Here is a 12,003-nt window from a genome sequence, read left to right as displayed (position 1 = left end):
CCCTGTGCCTGGAGCCGCCGGGGCCACGCCCCGCCTTCCAGCCCGCACTGCTCCCCATGCCCGGGGCTGCCCGGGGCCACGCCCCGCCTTCCAGTCCACGCTGCTCCCTGTGCCTGGAGCCGCCGGGGCCACGCCCCGCCTTCCAGCCCGCGCTGCTCCCCGTGCCTGGGGCTGCCCGGGGCCATGCCCCGCCTTCCAGCCCGCGCTGCTCCCTGTGCCTGGGACTGCCCGCGGCTGCCCCACCATGGCTACTCGGCGCTCCCGCGGCGCCGCCCCCCCTCGTGGCTCTCACTTCCGGGGTGGAAAATTTTGCAACTTTGTAGATCAGATAAGGCGCACCGGACTATAAGGCGCACTTCCGGGTTTAGGGAAAAATTTTAGTCATAAGGGTGCGCCTTATAGTCGTGAAATTACTGTAATTAAGAGTAAACAAGCTCTGTTATTTCCATTGGTATCTAATATGGCGTTGTAATAACCAGACAGAGACAACCTTTGCTGTTGGGAAATTTATACTATAGAGATGAAAAACTGGGACTTCAGTCCTCACTGTAGAGTACTAAGACACAACAGGTCTGAGGAGACAAAAGTCATTTGTAAAAGATGTGATCACTGAAAAACCCTTGGAAAGTGACAATTCTCTAACAAATAATTCTCTAACAACAGTAGAGTTGCTAAGCAGCAGCTACCTGAGACTCTACAATGCAGTGAGCCTTACTTCAGTTTTAATGATAGATGACATCAGATGCAGAAAATACAAATACAAGGGAAACAATCCCTATTTCAGTTTTGAACACCTGTGATATTTGAAAACATTGCTGTAAAAAACCTAAAAGTTGTACAAAGCAGTAAATAAAACTTCAGGATAGCAATTTACTAAAAACACAACATACAAACACAATCATATTAAAAGCATATTCATGTACCTTGAAAAGACACTATGCACTGCACAAAACATAAGTAAACTTATGCATAAGCTTCAAGGGAATGACAAGTAGGAGGAAATTTTTAACAATAATTACTGGTTTTGAGATAGGATCCACAACTGAACTCTCATTCTTCAGGTCAAATGCATAGAACTTTGTAAGATGCAACAGGTATTTTTGTTTTTAACAAGTTTTGGTTAGAAGTAAAAATCAGAATTGATTTTTCACTGGATGATTTTTTAAATGTTTTTTTCCCATATGGTGGGGAACTGTTTTGTCTGGTTGTTTGTTTTTTATTTCCAAGAATGCAGTAACACTTCAGGACAGTTCAGCTCACATGAGAAGAACATGTTCAGCCTAAAGTAATTTGAATAGGCAGATCTCACCTCACTAAGGACAAAATATCATTCTACATCTGAAACACCAGGAAAATTTTAAGAGCTGACACCTAGACAGAAAGCATTTCAGTAGAAAATAACATTCTGACGCTACAGAAAGTTTGTATTGACGCAAACTCACTAACTATGGGATATTATATATATATATCTATATATATTATATATACATATAACTAATATTATGGATTCTATATCTTTTTATTATTTTACAAGTCTTCATATTGCATTTAATGAATATATTTGGATTTTTTAAAATTTTTTTTACATATTATACAAATTTTTATGTAGTTTACATACTTACTAGAATGACGGAAATTTAGCCAGGAAAAGAAGTGATGGAAAAATGCTCTGGCTGAGGGTTACCTGCATGTGCATTGATATCTAAGTGAAAGAATTGACATGGTTATCTGTGGATCAGCCAGGAAAAGGCCTTTCCTCCCTTTATAGTTCTTTGCTATCAGATACATGATGCAGTTACTGAATCACACAGAATCAATTAGGCTGGAAATGATCTTTGAGGTATTGAGCCCAGCCTATGACTCACCACCACCTTGTGAACTAAACCACAGTAATGAGTGCCATGTCCAGTTTTTCCCTGAACACCTCTAGGAACAGTGACTCCACCACCTCCCTGCACTGTCAAACCCAATGTCTGACCAACCCTTCTGTGATGAAATTATTCCTAATGTCCAACTTGAGCCTTCCCTGTCACAGCTTAAGACTCTTGTCCTGTCACTGGTTAATTGGGAGAAGAGACCAGCCCCACCTGGGCTACATCCTCCTCTCAGGAGAGGACAGACAGGCACAATTCTGTTTGTGCAGCACATGATCAAGTATAATTACATAAGCCAATACACAAAAGGATGCTAAATATTTGACTGGTGTTGATATTGCCCACATATGTTTTTTCCAAGATGTGAATTTCCTGAGTTAGCTTTTCTGCAGTGAATGGCCACTACCTCAAGACTAGAATATTTCTTCTTGGGCTTTGTTCCTTTCTGTTTTTTCTATATTTTCTCTCTTTTTGGTGTGTTTTGTTGTTGTTTGGGCTTTTTTAAGGTTTTTTTTCCCCTTGTTCGTTTTGAGGGGTTTTTTTCTGCTTTTTTCCTTTTCTGACTTTGATATATCTTTCTCTACACCCATGTTTTAATCTTTAAGGCAAACCTACGCAGAGAAGATCAAAAGCACTGTTGTGAAAACCACGTTTCTGTTAACTCATGGTGCAAGTCACTGTTAATGCTACAAAAGGGGATGGAGAACAGCATTAGGCAGAAATAGGACCTTCCTGATGGCTGCCTTGTGGTTCCACGTTCCAGGAAAAGCCTTCATCCAGAACTAAGGGTAGCACAGACAAAAGTCAGCCACAAGCATCTTGTGCTCCAAAGCAACAAAATGTCACTTCAAATTCAGCCCTCTTGGTTTTTCAGATGAAAAAACATAAAGCAGGGAAAGAAAAATTCTGCTGCCTATGCTCACTTAGACACCATTTGCATGTTCCCAGCAGACATACAAACTATTGTCCCTGCTGCCAGACGATTCGCTTCTTACACATATTTATGTGGAACAAGTGACATCCAGTGGTCGGTACAGTCAATTACCATTCAGCTCTCAAGCCAGGTGCTCCAGCATCCATATTTTTCTTCTTCTTTTGTTCTGCTCCCTCTTTACTCCAAGTGCCCAAACCAGTTTTTCTGACTGAAAATAACTTCTTCAAGGCCATTACTAGAAAAAGCACATGGGAGACTGACACAAGGATTAGGGAGGCACAGAGGTAGCCCAGATCACATTTAAATGAGGATTTTGATGTTCAGGTTTGCAGCGGAATTTGATTGCAAGGCTATTTATTTTGCAGCTTGTTTTAATCCTCAGAAAGGTAGAATGAAAATTGATTTCCCAAGGGCAGTCTGATGAAATTTGCTACCTGTCTATGATACTCATCAATTGTCAAAGTGCTGTATAGAATATTCTCAAGAAACACAGCTGACCAGCTGAATTGAGAAGGCATATTAGAGACTGTGTCTAAAAAATCCCAGCAAGACTATTCTAGGACTAGGAAATGGAGCACAGAAGCCTCATTAGGCATTTTTCCTGGGTATTCTGTATTCTGTGATAGTGTATTTTCATATTTATAAACTAAATTCAACTTCATCTTTATGAGCACAAAAATCAGGCATTTCCATACCAACTTTCTCAGAAGAGACAGTTTCATGAAGACCTAGGATATCATCTCATTAATTTATTTTCCTGAACATTACTCACAATAGTATCACATGGGCAGAATACAGACACCAGAGAAGATGGCAATAGACGTATCTTCCACCTGGGCACTCTGGAGTGATTCCTGTGACAGTCACAAGCACAAGGCCCACTCACAGCATCAGGGACTTAGGCCTTGCTTTTGTTCTTACCACCAGAACTCAGTGGAAAAGGACACAGCACAGAAAAGCAGGCTAGGTCCTACCAGAAGGTAGCTGTTGACCATTAGTACCATGAAAACTACTACATGTCACTTAGGGACATGGGTGAGTGTCAGCTTTATGGTTGGACACAGCAATTCAGTTAAGTAATGACAAAATGCTACAAGATATATAATTCCGTAAGAGGCTGAAGTGTTTCAGTTAGCTTTAAAGACATATTTAATAAAATGTTCAAATCAAGTACTCAAGTGTGAAAGACATCAAAGGCCACCATACGCATTTAAATTTTTTTCCCTTTTTTCCCTATCTTGAAATATCATCTATACCTATTTACCACACATGCACATACTCTTCTATTTTCTGTTGCTTACTTACAGAAACATGATTCATTTTTGCTGTGTCAATAGAAACATGTGCACTCCATTTCAAATTTTTATATAAGAATTTTCAAGACATTAGGATTTGCAATAAGATTAACAAATATTTCTGCTAAAAATCACACTAGATATATTTAGTACCATATTAATGTTCAATAATTTTAGAACCCACAGCAATAAGAAATTTTATAAAGGTTTGCCTGAACATGCTGTGGAAAGTAAGTTCTGTAAAAAGTAATAATGTAGAACCTAACAATATAGCTTGGAAAAGGACCAAAATATTTCAAGCTAAGCACATTTCAAAGCTAAGTACAAGGCCATTTCTGACTAGAGGAAGAAAATGAAGGCTGAAAAAATGTGTCTATTCTTTTCCCAACTACAGCAGTTGCCTAATAAAAGATGTCAACTCTCCCTTTCATTTTTAGTCTGTTATGACAACAGCAGACCACCAAACAATAGCAACAACCAACCCACCAAGAGGGAAAGGTCTTTTTCAGGAGACAATGCCATAGCTGCTCCATTACACATTCTGCACAAGGTTAATTCTCAGTGGTAATGCAAATACAAACTAAGCCAAAAAGACCTAGCTGATGTTTCTGGAACAAGCTTTCAAAAAAACTCTCTTAACATGCAACCAGGCAGCAACATAAAATCTTGGATACTTGAACAAAATGTGCTTGTAGAGGTACACAGGTGCTGAAATAGAGGTTTTTGACAACATACTGCAACACACGTGCAGAGCACTCTACCACCACTGTTCAGACCTCAACAATACTTATTTCTACAAGATTTTAATAAATGATGGCAAAACACTTGCCTTTAAAGGTCTTCTTATTTTGTGGGAACTCATGTTCCACACCCTGAATACTGAAGTAGTGGCTGGGATGACAAAGGTCTAAGTCCTCTTGTAAAGTAGCGCTACCATCACAGAGCAGACATGGGGCAAACTGGGACTCTCCCCTGCTGAGAGTATCAGCCCTGGGGCAGAAAGGTGTGTTATAAAGGGTCTCTCTTTTCCATCATCCCTTGTTTTGGGATCCTGAAAATATTTTCTAACAGAAAATACAATCCAGTAAGGGGATAGGGGTTTATCTGCTCATTAATCAGAAAACATGAATGTCAATGTCTTTTTTTTGCTGTTTTAATTTTTTTTGGTTTGTTTTTCAAATTCAGGCTGAATAAGGTTCCTTCTTTATTTTATGGAAACTTTATTATAAAAACAATAAACACCAAATATTTTTTGGGAAAAAAGGTGTTTTAGATACCCAACTCCTATTTGTCTCTGTCCTCTTCCTATTATATTTGTATTCAACACAATTTAATTGCTTGCAAAGCATGGTAATTCTTTCCCATTTTTTTATTCCTACAAACTATGGCCACCTCCTCCAACACAAAACGCAGACAATTAAGAAAATTACCAAAACTAATTTTCACCCACAAAATGAGCACATTAAAATTTACACTGCAAGATCATCAGAGTAATTCCCAAGGCAACTACAACTAGTCTTAAAAGTAAAAGGCATGAGGGAAGCAATCTTTGGACCTAGGTAGACAAAAGCAAGTTGATATAACTCTGCTTGGAAATGGAAGAATATTAATGAATTTAAACTCTGGCAGAATGCTTCGGTATTTCCTGCAAAGAACATAAGTCTTCAGGTATGGTAAACCTAATGTCAAACTGATCAAAACCTGAGCTACTTGCCTGTCCTAACTTTGTAATATATTAGGTAAGTCTGGATGAGAGTCAAATCAGTATATTTTGAAGATAGAATAAAAAAGATATTTGGTTGAAAATTAAGTCTCAAATACTAACTTTTGCACCTCACTGGTGGGATTTTTTGAGGAAAGAAAAAGCATTGTCTGCAGGAACAATTCTAACAAAACATATTCTCAAATACATGTCTTTAATATGTTAGAACTTACTCCTAAATTGATGAGACAAGTAGGCTAAAAAGCTTTACGGCTATTTGGAGTGAGAAGTTACCTTATCCTTGGAAACCTGTGCTACAGGTTTACTAAGGTCTAAGGGTGGAATACCACCTTACAAACACAAAACCAGCACGGGACCAGTCTGTAGACTATATGTGTTCTGGGTTCTGGCTGGCAAAAGATCCAGCTTTCTTCTTTCTCTTTTTAAGAGCTGACAATTTTGAAGACAATTATTTTGAGAAGAATGCATGCACAGAAACAATGTGTTGCTAAGGCTACTACTTCCTTTATTTAAAAAATGGTTGCTGTTTGTAAGCCATTGTACATTTTCTGAGATGGAAGGATATCACGCCCCTCCAAACACTGAGATTTAACTGTTCAGCCCAAAGCCACAGAACTGGTCCCTGAATAGAATGAAAGAAAATTGACTGTTACAAAAGTCAAAATCACCCCCTCTTGAAAATTTTCTCATTTCTCATGTCATCAACAAAAGACATAAAATTTCAGATGTCTCCGTCTTATTCAGAGGGGTGCACTGCAATTCATTAGGAAGATCAACCCAACACATCTGCAGGACAACCAAAGCAAGGCTTTTTATGTGCAGTGTTACACCATTTATTACACCAACATTTTCAAACTGTATTTTGGTCTTCAGACACCTCAACTTCATCCCAACATTGTTTCACTTAAACTTTAATAAAATTAATTTCAACAAACCTGAGGAATTACAAAGTATGTCTAACATGAAGACTATGTAGTTCCACTAGGGCATGTTTCCACATTAAAACTGCAGCTTCTCCCTCATATCACCTCCCATCCAGGCTGCATTTATTCTCTTCAGATCTGTAATGAACATAAGGGTCTTACCTGTGCCAGTGGCTCACCACCCTCACTGTAAAGACAAATTAGGACCAGGCAAGTAACATTTTAGGAACAACCACAACAGCTGGTCCAGCAGAAGTGGGAAGCTCCCTCTCTTTTCTAAACCTGGCAGCAGAGTTAGAGATACAAGGCAGTAAGGTGGGGCTGTAGTAGAGTTTCCTGTAAGATCAACTCCATAAACTAGAAACTAGATGCCTCAGAAAGACTTAGCATTGAAGTTCCAAATGTCATGATAATTCTTCCCAAAACACAAAATGGAATGAGTAGGTAAAAAGGTAACAGATGCTATTGCTATACCATTCTGCAGGGAAAAAAAGGTCTACAGCCAAAGTTCAGCAGTTCCATAGAGCAGCTTAAAACTTTTCACAGATCAAAGTAACCAGGTATAAAGTATGCCTTATGATATCTCTGAAAATTTAAAAATTCTGTCTTGCATCAGCAATATCACAATTATGACAATTATAGCAATACATAGTACACTCCATTTGTTGGTATCTTTTAATTTTTTTCAGGTTTCAAAATTCAGATATAATTCAATCACATCAAATTATATGGTTCACTAAACTAACATTCAATGGCTATTTTGGGGGACAAAATGCTTGTGAAAAATAAGGATTGTTGATGTTGATTAGAGACTTCCTGTGTTGTGTCCATATATTAACAAATCCACCATAAAACTCTTGAAAACTGAAATCCATTGTTCCATAGTCCATAACAAAAATGAGCTTCTGAGAACGTAAAATCAGAAAATTAAATGGCTTTTCTTACCCACATCTGTAGTATTTTAATAGAGGAATAGGCAACTGCTAGTTATTACTGCATGAGACAGCTTTAACATCTGCTTGAGTTTTTTATGTTCATTAGCTGTTAGTTTCCATTCTGTTAGGGATTTTTTAAAATTATGGGTTAGACTGATCATGTAATAGAATAACTTAATTTCATGCTGGGCTAGAGTTTGTCCTCAATCTTCTTTCAGAAGACACTTCTTACTGAGTGTGAAGCCCCTTCAGTCTTTCTGTCCTCCAGTTCCTTTGTTGTTTCTTTTAATAGGGAAATGGTTGGATAATAACCAGTTTTATGGGGTTTTGTCAACAAGGGACAGGAAAAAATGGTGAGGAGACAGACAGGGTCTTTTTCACAGTATCATGTCTCATTGCAAAACATCACGCTTAATAAATGTCACCCTTAGCACATCTAACAGAACTGCATCATGTATAATCTTATTTTAAAGCCATACTTACATGTGTAAAGCTATGATATTTACAGTATGATTCCTTTAATTCTCTGACATACAATTCTTTCCCCCCACTTTTCTGGCCCATTTTGACCCTATTATCAAAACAAATAATAGATATATATTGTACCTTGTTTATATAATATTCTAAAACCAGTTGTAGTTGGTAAATAAGGCTTAATAGCTATTTTCCATAGCCTTTTCCAATTAAAACTTCTTTGCAGAAGTACAGTCTACAGAGTTCAAAAAAGTGTCAAGAGGTGTGAATTTAAATATTAGTGATGTAGAATTTACACAATTAGTTCTCTAATAAGTGCATAAAAATGGGTATTTACATGTACAGTAATTTCACAACCATAAGGCGCACTGGACTATAAGGCGCACCCCCCGGGAGTCGGCAAAATTCGCAACTTTGTAGATCACATAAGGCGCCCCGGACTATAAGGTGCACTTTTTTTTTGCAGCGAGGCTCCGCCCCCAGCTCCCCCAACGCGGTTTCTGGCCGAGGCCCCGCCTCAACCCGGCAGCCATTGGCCCCCAGGCCCGCCTCCACCCGGCAGGGGCGGTGCCGCGGGCCCCCTGGCCCGCCTTTATCCGGCAGCCATTGGCCCCCGGGACTGCCTGGACCCAGGAGGGGGGGTGCTGCGGGCCCCCTGGCCCGCCTTCACCCAGCAGCCATGGGCCCCCAGGCCCACCTCCACCCAGCAAGGGCGGTGCCGCAGGCCCCTGGGCCCGCCTCCAGCCGGTTGCCGTGGCACTGCCAGCTCCCCCCACGGCTCACAGCTCACACTTCCAGTTTGGCAAATTTCGCAACAGATAAGGCGCACTGGACTATAAGGCGCACTTCCAGGTTCGAGGGAAAATTTTAGTCAAAAGGGTGCGCCTTATAGTTGTGAAATTACTGTAATTTATATATGCTGTGCAGAAAATTGGACTCTGAGGTGCCAAAGTTTTGAAGACTTCAGTAACTTGAAGTGCCAGATTTTGAAGTGATGTAGAGGCCTTCATCCCTGCAGTGTATGGGGTAAAACAAAACTGATGAACTGTCATTAAAGGAAGAACACTAAACTACCTCTACATATGTTCAGTTGAAGAATATGATCCCACTCATTCTCAAGGAAAAAATGTCTCCAGGCAGAAATGAAAAAGAGAAAGTAGAATAGTTATTTCCTCTAGGAGTTTTTCTTGATTGATGTCTTCCCATTAGCTAACATTCCTTGCTATCTTTGCAACAGGAGTAAATGCTCTTTCCGTAGAAGCCATTAGGGTGATCACCCTGGAACAAGGGCTATAATTTAGTCCCTTAATTTCTCAAATAATACTTTCAATTAGTATTCTAGGATTGCTTCTGCTGCTCCAAAACATCACCTTTTTGAGAACTTGGAGCTTGAAATACTATTAAGTGCATTTGGAAACAGGCTTCATGGAAATGGAAACATCTAAGTATGCATCTTCCTCTTGGGAAGAGCCATGTATCACAACAGCCTAAGACAGCAATGCAATATATCCTCTGGACAGCTGCAAAGTTGGATTATGCAAGTAACCTATTACCATTTGTAATTTGTTTACTTGTAAACCACCCCACACTAATCATATTGATAGAACAATACTCATTGCAAGTCTTATGAAATGAGTATTTGAACTGCACTTCTTAGGTACAGACCAGAGGACTCAGATCTCTTACTACTCAAATGCCCTTCTGTAAATTTTCCTGCAGAATTTAAAGCTTACACAAAAGCTCGCATGTGCTGGTGGTGCAAAACACTTTTGGTGTGTTTCTTTAAATATAAATGTTAAGTAAATGTTAAGTTTACTTACTACAAATAACTGAGCCTTATGATGGAAGAAACTGAAACATAGTCCCTCACTGTCTCTCATGCACTGCAGATCTGGACTACCTCAGAAGCTATTTTGGCACTCTAGAAACAAACCTAGCAAATATGGTCTTTTGTGCTGAGGAATGAAATTCATTCCTAGTTGTTTGAGATTGTTTACTATGAATGACCTCTAATCTAAGTCCTATGGACTAAATGTTCCTTCATGGTGCTAATACATCTTCTAGCTTAGTTTCAAAAACATCCACATTTTTATGGTCCAAGAGTACTCTGCAACAGAAACCAAAACTTAGCAAGTGGATAAAACTCCAAATGCTGGGGGTTTTATTCAAACTTAAATACAGAAGTAGGTTCAGTCCCCAATCTTTCTACATGAATGGACCAGAATTACATGCTTGCTGCATTTAACCAATATAGTGGGATACATATGACTCATTAAATTGGAATTTCAGAAACCACATCATAGACTAAAGCAAGAATGTGAGAGACAGATTGACAGATCACATAACAGAAACCTCGTCATTTTGTAAATAGCAAAATTCCCTTCAAAGCCAATTTAACAGCACAAAAAACTTCGTCCTTCTCAGTACAGAAAGTAAGAAGTGTGAAATACCATATTTTATAAATGTAATTTCTGATCTAAATAAGTCTCTGGCTCAAGAAGAGTGGAAAAATGATGGAATATAGTTGGACTTCAGTTTTGTTTTCAGTCCATCTTCCCCCCCACGCATCCTCTCCCTTTCAGCCACCTCTGATGTTCAATGTGGTTTGTCTAAGATAAGAACACCAGGTGGGTATCACAAAGCGGTCTGCAAGCTTGCACTATTAACGCATTCCAGAGATGAGGGCGCACATCAGCCTGCTAAAGAGTATGAAGTGCTGCTGGAGACTGGGACAACTGGGCAAACTGGTCTCCTTAGGTAGCACACAATTCCAGTAAAGGAAAATTTAATTACAGTTGAAAAGTACATTCTAATTACAATTTTTTTAAAAATCATTTGTTCCCAACTGGAAGAACTGAACACTGTAACAACAAGGAGGCTGACATCTCCATCAAGAAGTTCAAATGAAAACCTGTACCAATCTAATCAAATTGGATCTGTTTTCAGCAGAGAACTAGGACAAATTAGTGGATCTTTCCAAAATAAATTTCTCTGTAAGTTTAGTAATGCAGTAATTTGTATTAAAATAAATAAATTTGAAACAAAACAAAACAAAACAAAAAAACCAAAAAACAAAAAACAAAAAAAAAACCCCACAGCAAAGATTAAAGTTGTCTCAGTGAGTCATGGACATACACTGCAAAAGCTCCATAGCTGAACAGTGTTGAATGTCCTGCATACATTTGTTCTTGCTGCACTGCGTTGCCGTGACCTCATCAGATTTTCTAGCCTGCTTGAGTCAGGCTATAGCAAACACCTCTTTGGTGATAATAAAAAGCTAGAGATAGAGAGAGAAAAATCTTCAAAGCAGCAGTCAGCTCCACAGGACATAGGCTAGATCTTTACCTCTGTCACAACTACAAATCCACAGGCTCTGTGTATATGCTTCCCTCTTTCCATCCAGAGGGAAGACAGGTTACTTCATGAGCCAACGCCATGCTGCAGCCTCTGTAAGAGACCTCCAGTCCAGGTTTCACCAAAGCTTGAGGAAAACACAAAAGCTGCATGACAGTGATACTACTGAACAGACTGTCAGATGGCTAAAATTATTCACTTACCACTCACTTTGGAGGTAGAAACTGAAATCATCACACCAATCAATTCAACAGTCTTGTAGAACTGAAAAACAACTGAAGCAAATCTATACGGTACCTGGTTCAAAGGGATAGGATTCATCTCATACCTCAGCCACTGGAAAATTTACTACTCAGTCCAGTCAGTTATTACAGCTTTTCTTTTCTCTTTGTCAAAAAAGCAACACATATCTTGTTTGATCACTCTCAGTTGTCTAACCTTCTTCATCTACTAGAAAAGTTAAGTGAAGTTGCTACAGTCAGGTGACAGTC

The sequence above is a fragment of the Catharus ustulatus genome, chromosome Z (assembly GCF_009819885.2).
Source record: "Catharus ustulatus isolate bCatUst1 chromosome Z, bCatUst1.pri.v2, whole genome shotgun sequence".
In the NCBI taxonomy this organism is placed as follows: domain Eukaryota; kingdom Metazoa; phylum Chordata; class Aves; order Passeriformes; family Turdidae; genus Catharus; species Catharus ustulatus.
This window is presented reverse-complemented; position numbering follows the sequence as displayed.